Genomic DNA, 9,022 nt, shown 5'->3' with positions numbered 1-9,022 from the left:
TGCCCATTTCTTTGTATGTCCCCCAGTCTATACTGGGGGACATATTGTTTTTGCCCTGTCTGTTTGTTGGTTTGCGTCAAACTTTAACATTGGCCATAACTTTTGCAATTTTGAAGACAGCAACTTGATATTTGGAATGTGTATCTCATGGAGCTGCACATTTCGAGTGGTGAAAGGTCAAGGTCATCCTTCAAGGTCAAATATATAGGGGAACATAGTGTTTCACAACACAAACACACCTGGTTTCAAAATGTTATAACATGTTAAATTGAAATTTTAGCATTGCCTCATAAATAAAAGTTCAGCTTCTGTATGGTGAATAGGAATGTCTATGGTACATTTATGTGCTATGAATACTATTAATATTAATATTGTTTTCTATGAATGCCTTATGCTTTCAAATGCAATGCATGCAAATACACAGGGTTAACATTAGATAACCACATCTGACATCTGAAGTTGCAATTCAATACATCCATGCTTGGAAAATCAAATAATGTCCATTGTTATTATCTTTTGTTAAGCGTATTTATTTTTACTGTTTTTTTATCGTCTTACAGGTGCATTTTGTCTGACTTGGTGATACATCTATTTGTTAAATTGACAATATTTTCTACAAGATATATCACCAATCAATGGAGATTTTATGTATATGAAAAATGTATGAGTTTATGTATATGACTCTACTGGTAGAAAGAACTATTTTGATAAGATTGTAATAAGTTTGTGATATGCAGTTAGTTTACATGTAGTGTATGAATTATTGAATATAAGTGCATAAAACAAAGCATAGAATGGTTGTATATAGTACATATATGAAGTTGTTCTTTTTTAGGCATTGTGTGATTGTTGAGTATTACACACAGTTCTTGATTCTTAAATTAGGTGCCTTTTTACAACTCACTACGTGATTGTTGAAATCTTGTTTTCTGTGAGTCACTGTTTATCTTTTCCAGTCTGTGTTCTTCAGATCACTTTGTTGAATCTTGTTATGTATGAGGATTATGTCTAGAATTTGGACTGTGATATTTTTAATGTCTTTTAAAAGCTGTTTTTTTCTTGCAAATGAGTGATAAATTTATTTCCTTTTAATTGTTGTTATCATATTGTTATGAGCATAACATTTATGGAATATAAAAAATATTTCATAACTGAAACGAATATTGATACTGATTATTGATAGCAGAAAATATGAATTTACCCATGACACAATTCTATACATTATATTTTAAAAACTGCTTTTCTGAATTGAAATAGTCTGTTGTTGTGGTAATGATAGCGATTTAATATTGTTAATAAGCTTTAAATTTGTTGCAATGAAATGGGTGACCAACATTAGGGTGCTTCCCCTTAATCATCATGTTTGCCCCTTACTTTAAGAGTCAATTTACAAAGCTTAAGTATACACCTGATGCAACACTTGTTGGAAATAACTATTCAGCTCAAGTTTTTTTGTTCTTGTAAAATACCAAATATGGTTGTTGATTTCCAGGAACTGCCACACATCCAGTTGACGCTTCTGGAAAACGATCAATCTTAATAGCTGAAATATATGTCACTTTTTAATTTCGACTGTAATTACCTCTTCTGTCATGAAGATTGGTACATTGAAAGAAATCAACACGAGTTGATGTAACAATATTTTATAATTGCAATATTAGATGACCCAACATAAATGATACAAATTATTTCGATTTTGATATAACAATAAAACAAGAAACGTGGAAATGTCACAAAACATGGTTTTAATGTGTTAATTTTTTATTTAACTCTTTCAGTGCTGAAACCGAATGTTGAAGGCCTTTGCAAACAGTTTGGATCCAGATGAGACACCACAGAACGTGGCGTCTCATCAGGATCCAAACTGTTTGCTATTCTGATAGTAAATTTCCCAGCATGCAAAGGGTTAAATTATTGTGCAATCCCTAGCTAGGTGTGCATGTTATCTACAATCTCAAGCAAGGTCTGCATGTTATCTACAATCCCAAGCAAGGTCTGCATGTTATCTACAATCTCAAGCAAGGTCTGCATGTTATCTACAATCCCTAGCAAGGTCTGCATGTTATCTACAATCTCAAGCAAGGTCTGCATGTTATCTACCTGCAAACACAGTTTGAGATCAATACAACCAGCCAAACTCAAGATGTTCAGTGGAAAGTTTTATTTTCAATAAAATAGACCTTGATCTTGAGCAAACTGGTCCCAAATACAAATTTCAATTGTGGATCTATAGAAACAAAGAAAATAGAGTAACCATACTATAATTATTCTTTGTGACCATGTTATCTCCAGAAGGTTGTGACTCACATCTTGTGAAGACAGTATAAACTAGAGCTTTGTCACAGACGTGACGTATACCCCCACATGCTGCATTGACACAGAATATTTTGCATGACACGCTGTCCAATGACTGTGAACAAAATTAATGTACAGAGTAATTTTAAAATCTCACAATGAATGACAAAGTTATGGCCCAGACAAGCTCATTTATGGCCATTTTTGACTTTTGAACTGCAAGTGTGACCTTGGCCTTGGAGATATCGACGTAATTGTTTCGAATGACACAATGTCCAATGATTGTGAACAAATGTACCAAATAATTTTAAAATCTCACAATGAATGACATAGTTATGGCCCAGACAAGATCATTTATGACCATTTTTGACCTTTGAACTCAGTGTGACCTTGACCTTGGAGATATTGACGTAATTCTTTTGCATGACACACCCTCCAATGATTGCCAACTAATGTACCTAGTAATTTTAAAACCTCACAATGAATGACATAGTTATGGCCCTGACAAGATCATTTATGACCATTTTTGACCTTTGAACTCAAAGTGTGACCTTGACGTTGCAGATATCGACGTAATACTTTCGCATGACACACCGTCCAATGATTGTGAACAAATGTGCCAAATAATATTTAAAATCTCGCAATGAAAGACATAGTTCTGGCCAGGACAAGCTCATTTAGGGCCATTTTTGACCTATGAACTCAAAGTGTGACCTTGACCTTGGAGATATCAACCTAATTCTTTCCAATGACACACCGTCCAATGATGGTGAACAAATATGCCACATGATTTTAAAATCTCACCATGAACGCCATAGTTATGGCCCGGACAAGCTCATTTATGGCCATTTTTGACCTTTGAACTCAAATTGTGACCTTGACATTGGAGATATCGACGTAATTCGTTTGCATGACACACCGTCCAATGATGGTGAACAAATGTGCCAAATGAATTTTAAGTCTCACAATAAATGAAAAAGTTATGGCCCGGACAAGCTCATTAATGGGCAACTCCAAGTGTGACCTTGACCTTGGAGATATCAACATTCTTCTTTCACATAACACACCGTCCCATGATGGTGAACAAATGTAACAATTCATTTCAAATCTAACGATAAATTACATAGTTATGGTCCAGACAAACTTTCGGTTTAAAACGCACTAAGTGACCCCGTGACCTAGTTTTTGACCCGGCATTACCCATATTAAAACTTGATCTAGACATAATCTAGATACAACTTCTCACCAAGTTTAGTGAAGATCTGATGAAATTTTCATGACAGACAGACCGACAAACTTTTTCCTATATAGCCCCCATTACCAATGGTAATGGGGGTATAAAAATTAATCACAATACATGATGAAGCAGGTTCAACATGATTCACAGAAAATTTCTCAAACAGAGGCAATACAGAAATCTACACATCTATCATGCTAATAAGAAAGACCGCAGAGGTATATAGGGTAAGAGGTAATACAGAGATAATACAAAGTTTTATATTTGTAATTCCCAAAAAGCATGAAATGATTTCATAACAATTACAAAGTGATACAAACTCTTTTGCAAGCCTTTTAAATATTGCTTGTAGCTATTTAATTAATCTTTGAATGTTGCATCTTCTTTATTAAGAACGATTTGTCACGACCGTTAATCACGCTGCCACCTTTTTTTTGCGATGCATTAATAAATGAGCCAATGCAATTTCCGAGGTGGCGCTCAGGCCCGGATGTTTTGAAATTCATGAACAATTTTACAGGGTGATTAGATTTTACATGTTTTTTCAACATAATTTGCATTATTTTTAAAATCAGGCAATGTAGTGCGATTCAGCGAAGATTAATTCTTCCAAAAATGTACAGACACGTAAATTCTCAACCCATTTAAAAACGTGAGAACCTTTATAAGTTTTGGCATGGTGGAGTTTAAAAAGCATTTGGATGAGTTTTTCCTGTGTGACGAGAAAATGTCCACCCAATTTAATCGCTAACGGCATCAAACGATTGCGTACAACATACATTAGATGCTGCATGCACACAAATATTGGCTTCTTGCCGACGTAGTAGAAAATTTTGCATTTTTCCAAAAGAGATGGAGCCAATGCTTAGGAGGTGGCGCCAATGCAGGATGTATCAATTAACAGTCGTATCGCAATGACATTATCACATGACGTAGATTTGATAGATAATGTTATTTGTGTAATCAAATTTATTTTTCAACGTACATACTAAGGCCCATACATGTATCTTTACAAAACATAAACACAATCTATAATAAATAAGATGTAGTTTTTTTAATATATAAGTGATCAACTCAATAGAGAAGTCACCAACATAAATAAAAAATATACGATGTATACCAAAAATTTGTAATACTCAATCACGCCATTAACTTAATGTTCAACATTATCAAAATAATTCAACGACATCAATAATTGTATTCAGTATGATAATTCACAAAATAAGTATAAGATAACACTTCTTCTTGAAACTATGATTTGTGGCCGTTAATCCAAATGCTTAATTTACTAAAAGGCCAAGGTCAACGAATCTTAATTAGGCTCATTTATATTGTTTTTAAAAAAAAATGAAGATAGCTCGGTCTTTTTTCGTTAACATTTTTGTATGTTACATGTTAAATGTTGTTAGCTTACAAAGACGATCAATATATTATTAGAAAAGTATAAATGTGCATTGGCATCTCCTAATCTGAGCGCCACCTCCTTGGCATTGGCTCCATCTTTTTTTGAAAAATGCAAATTTATCTATAAGATCGGCTAGAAGCCGATGATTTTGTGCTCGCATTTACTTGCACAGGTTCAAAGCAATCGTTTTATGTAATGAGGGAATTCTACCATGCCACAACTTATAAAGGTTCTCATGTTTCCAAAAGGGTTGTGATTGTATGTTTCTTTACATTTTTAGATGAATTTATAATCGCCGAATCGTACTACATTGGCCGATTTTTTTAACATTGCGAAATGTGTTGAAAAAAATGTAAAATCTAATCACCCTGTAAAACCATCCATTAAATTTCAAAACATACGGGCCTGAGCGCCATCTCGGAAGTTGCATTGGCTCATTTATCAATGCGTCTCTAAAAAGAGGTGGCGCGCGTGATTAACGGCCGTGTTTGTATAACAAACAAGAGCTGTCAGAGGACAACCCGCTCGACTATTCAAGTGCTTGACAGTATAACGTAAGCCATCATGGAAAGGGGGTTATAATGTGCGTGTGTGGTCATTTAATAGATGATCTTGCAAAAAAAGATTTTTTTTTTTTGAGGGGGGGGGGGGTGATTCTGGGGAGGGGCGTGGGGGATGGTATGGGTAGAGTCCATTGTGGTATGTCAGGTAAGTGTTGTTATGTCAAAGTATAAATCAAATCTGATCTTAAACAAGGGCTGTTTGTAAAACATGCATGCCCCCCATATGGGCTCTCAGTTGTAGTGACAGCCATTTTGTAAATATGTTTTTTGTCACTGTGACCTTGACCTTTGACCTAGTGACCTGAAAATCAATAGGGGTCATCTGTGAGTCATGATCAATGTACCTATGAAGTTTCATGATCCTTGCCATAAGCTTTCTTGAGTTATCATCGGGAAACCATTTTACTATTTCGGGTCACTGTGACCTTGACCTTTGACCTAGTCACCTGAAAATCAATAGGGGTCATCTGCCAGTCATGATCAATGTACCTATCAAGTTTCATGATCCTAGGCATAAGCGTTCTTGAGTTATCATCCTGAAACCATTTTACTATTTTGGGTCACCGTGACCTTGACCTTTGACCAAGTGCCTCAAAATCAATAGGGGTCATCTGCGAGTCATGATCAATCTACCTATCAAGTTTCATGATCCTAGGCATAAGCGTTCTTGAGTTATCATCCGGAAACCATTTAACTATTTCGGGTCACCGTGACTTTGACCTAGTGACCTGAAAATCAATAGGGGTCATGTGCGAGTCATGGTCAATCTACCTATCAAGTTTCATGATCCTAGGCATAAGCGTTATTGAGTTATCATCCGGAAACCTATTTACTATTTCGGGTCACCGTGACCTTGACCTTTGACCTAGTGACCTGAAAATCTTTAGGGGTCATCTGCGAGTCATGATCAATCTACCTATCAAGTTTCATGATCCTAGGCATAAGCGTTATTGAGTTATCATCCGGAAACCTATTTACTATTTCGGGTCACGGTGACCTTGACCTTTGACCTAGTGACCTGAAAATCTTTAGGGGTCATCTGCGAGTCATGATCAATCTACCTATCAAGTTTCATGATCCTAGGCATAAGCGTTCTTGAATTATCATCCGGAAACCATTTTACTATTTCGGGTCACAGTGACCTTGACCTTTGACCAAGTGACCTCAAAATCTATAGGGGTCATATGCGAGTCATGATCAATGTACCTATGAAGTTTCATGATTCTAGGCCTAAGCGTTCTTGAGTTATCATCCGGAAACCACCTGGTGGACGGACAGACCGACAGACAGACCGACATGTGCAAAGCAATATACCCCCTCTTCTTCGAAGGGGGGCATAATAAAGAAGTTATGGCAATTTAAGCAAAATTTATTAATTTGACCTTGAGAGTAAAGGTCATTCAAAGGTCAATGTCAAATTCAACTTGCCAGGTACAGTAACATCATGATAGTAAGAAAGCAGTTGAAGTTTGACAGCAATAGCATTGATACTTTAGAAGTAAAGTGGATCTAAACACATAATGTAACAAAATATTCAAAGTTACAAAGACAAAAAAGGGCCATAATTCTTACAATATGCTTGATACAGTTGTCTGCTCTTCATTATAGATTGGGGTCATGTTGGTATAGAAGTTTGCAAGATATGAAAGCAATATGTAAAGGGACATTGAAAATATTTGAGGTGGTACACAAACTTTAACATAGAGTTATCAATAATATGCATATTCTAAGTGGAAAAAGGGCAATAATTCTTACAATATGCTTGATACAGTTGTCTGCTCTTGTTTAAAGATTGGGGTCATGTTGGTAAAGAAGTTTGCAAGATATGAAAGCAATATGTCAAGGGACATTGAAAATATTTGAGGTGGTAAGCAAACTTTTAACATAGAGTTATCAATAATATGCATATTTTAAGTGGAAAAAGGGCCATAATTCTTACAAAATGCTTGATACAGTTGTCTCCTCTTGTTTATAGGTTGGGGTCATGTTGGTAAAGAAGTAGGCACAATATTAAAGCAATATGTCAAGGGACATAGGAAATATTTTGGGTGGTACGCAAACTTTAACATAGAGTTATTAATAATATGCATACATGTATTCTAATTGAAAATAGGGCCATAATTATTACAAAATGCTTGATACATTTGTCTGCTCTTGTTTATAGGTTGGGGTCATGTTGGTAAAGAAGTATGCCAAATATGAAAGCAATATGTCAAGGGACATAGGAAATATTTGGGGTGGTATGCAAACTTTAACATTTGCATGCTCACTCTAACACCGACGCCGGGGTGAGTAGGATAGCTCCGCTATATATATTTCATATATAATAGTCGAGCTAAAAAGGCAACGTTGGCTCTGAAGTTCTCAGACCAGAGAGCAAGGTACGAGTCTGGAAAACTTGACTTTGAAACCTACTTTAACCAAATTCATGTGACCTTGATATTGTAAGAAGATAACATTCTGACCATGTTTCATAATGATTGATGTTAACATGGGTTTCATTGAGAGGTTATAAGTGTTTAGCCATTTGTATAAATCTGGGTTACTCTAACCCAGCTGATAGCTGTTGGTTATTTTCTTTTTTAGGATATCTTTGAGACCTTATTTTTGGATGTACATGACCCAGATTGGAGCTTTGCCTCAACATTGTCAAGATACATACTCTTACAAAGTGTTATCAAGCTTGAGTCATGCATGTGGCTTTTAAAGTGTTCACAAGATTTTTCAAATATTTGACATGGTGACCTAAATGTATGACTGTGACCCTATTTCAAAATCCACCTAGATACATGTATTGTCATTATTAACATTTTGACAAAGCTTCATTGAAATTGAGTGATAATTGTGGCATCTAGACTGGTAACACTGTTTTTGTAACATTTGACCTGTTTACATAAATTTTGGATGACCTTGCGCCAGAACCTTACTCAGCCAAGATGTCAAGTTTATTATTATCCCTCACCATAGGCCGATGGATATTGTTTTGGCGTTTTCCGTCCTTCCATCCGGAGCCATATCTTGAAAGAGCTTAGGCGGATTTTAATGAAACTTGGTATGAGTATGTATATGGATAAGAGGATGATGCACGCCAAATGGCATTGTACACCATCAGTTAATAACAGAGTTATGGCCCTTTGTATCTTAAAAAAATGCTTATTTGAGTGTCAAATGTAATACTTTTGTGTCCAGAAGCATATTGGCGGGAGATATCAATTCAACGAATTTGCTTGTTCTGCTTAAGTTTGATTTCAAATGGGTCATACATGTGAACTCTATAGAGTGGTAACAAGGTTTTCTATTTAGATAAAGATAAAGTTTCATCAACATGGAATAAAAAGGACATATCATTGATAAAGAACTGACGGTTTAAGACACGCAAAAAAAAGCAAGACAATAGACCAAAACTGACCACCATAATTCACTGTGAGAACTATATGCTGATGTGGGCTAAAAAAGGAATATTTGTACTGTTTTGTCTCTGAGTTTAAAAATGGAACAATCATATCAGGGTGCATGGTCATG

This window comes from Dreissena polymorpha, chromosome 12 (assembly GCF_020536995.1).
Source record: "Dreissena polymorpha isolate Duluth1 chromosome 12, UMN_Dpol_1.0, whole genome shotgun sequence".
In the NCBI taxonomy this organism is placed as follows: domain Eukaryota; kingdom Metazoa; phylum Mollusca; class Bivalvia; order Myida; family Dreissenidae; genus Dreissena; species Dreissena polymorpha.
This window is presented reverse-complemented; position numbering follows the sequence as displayed.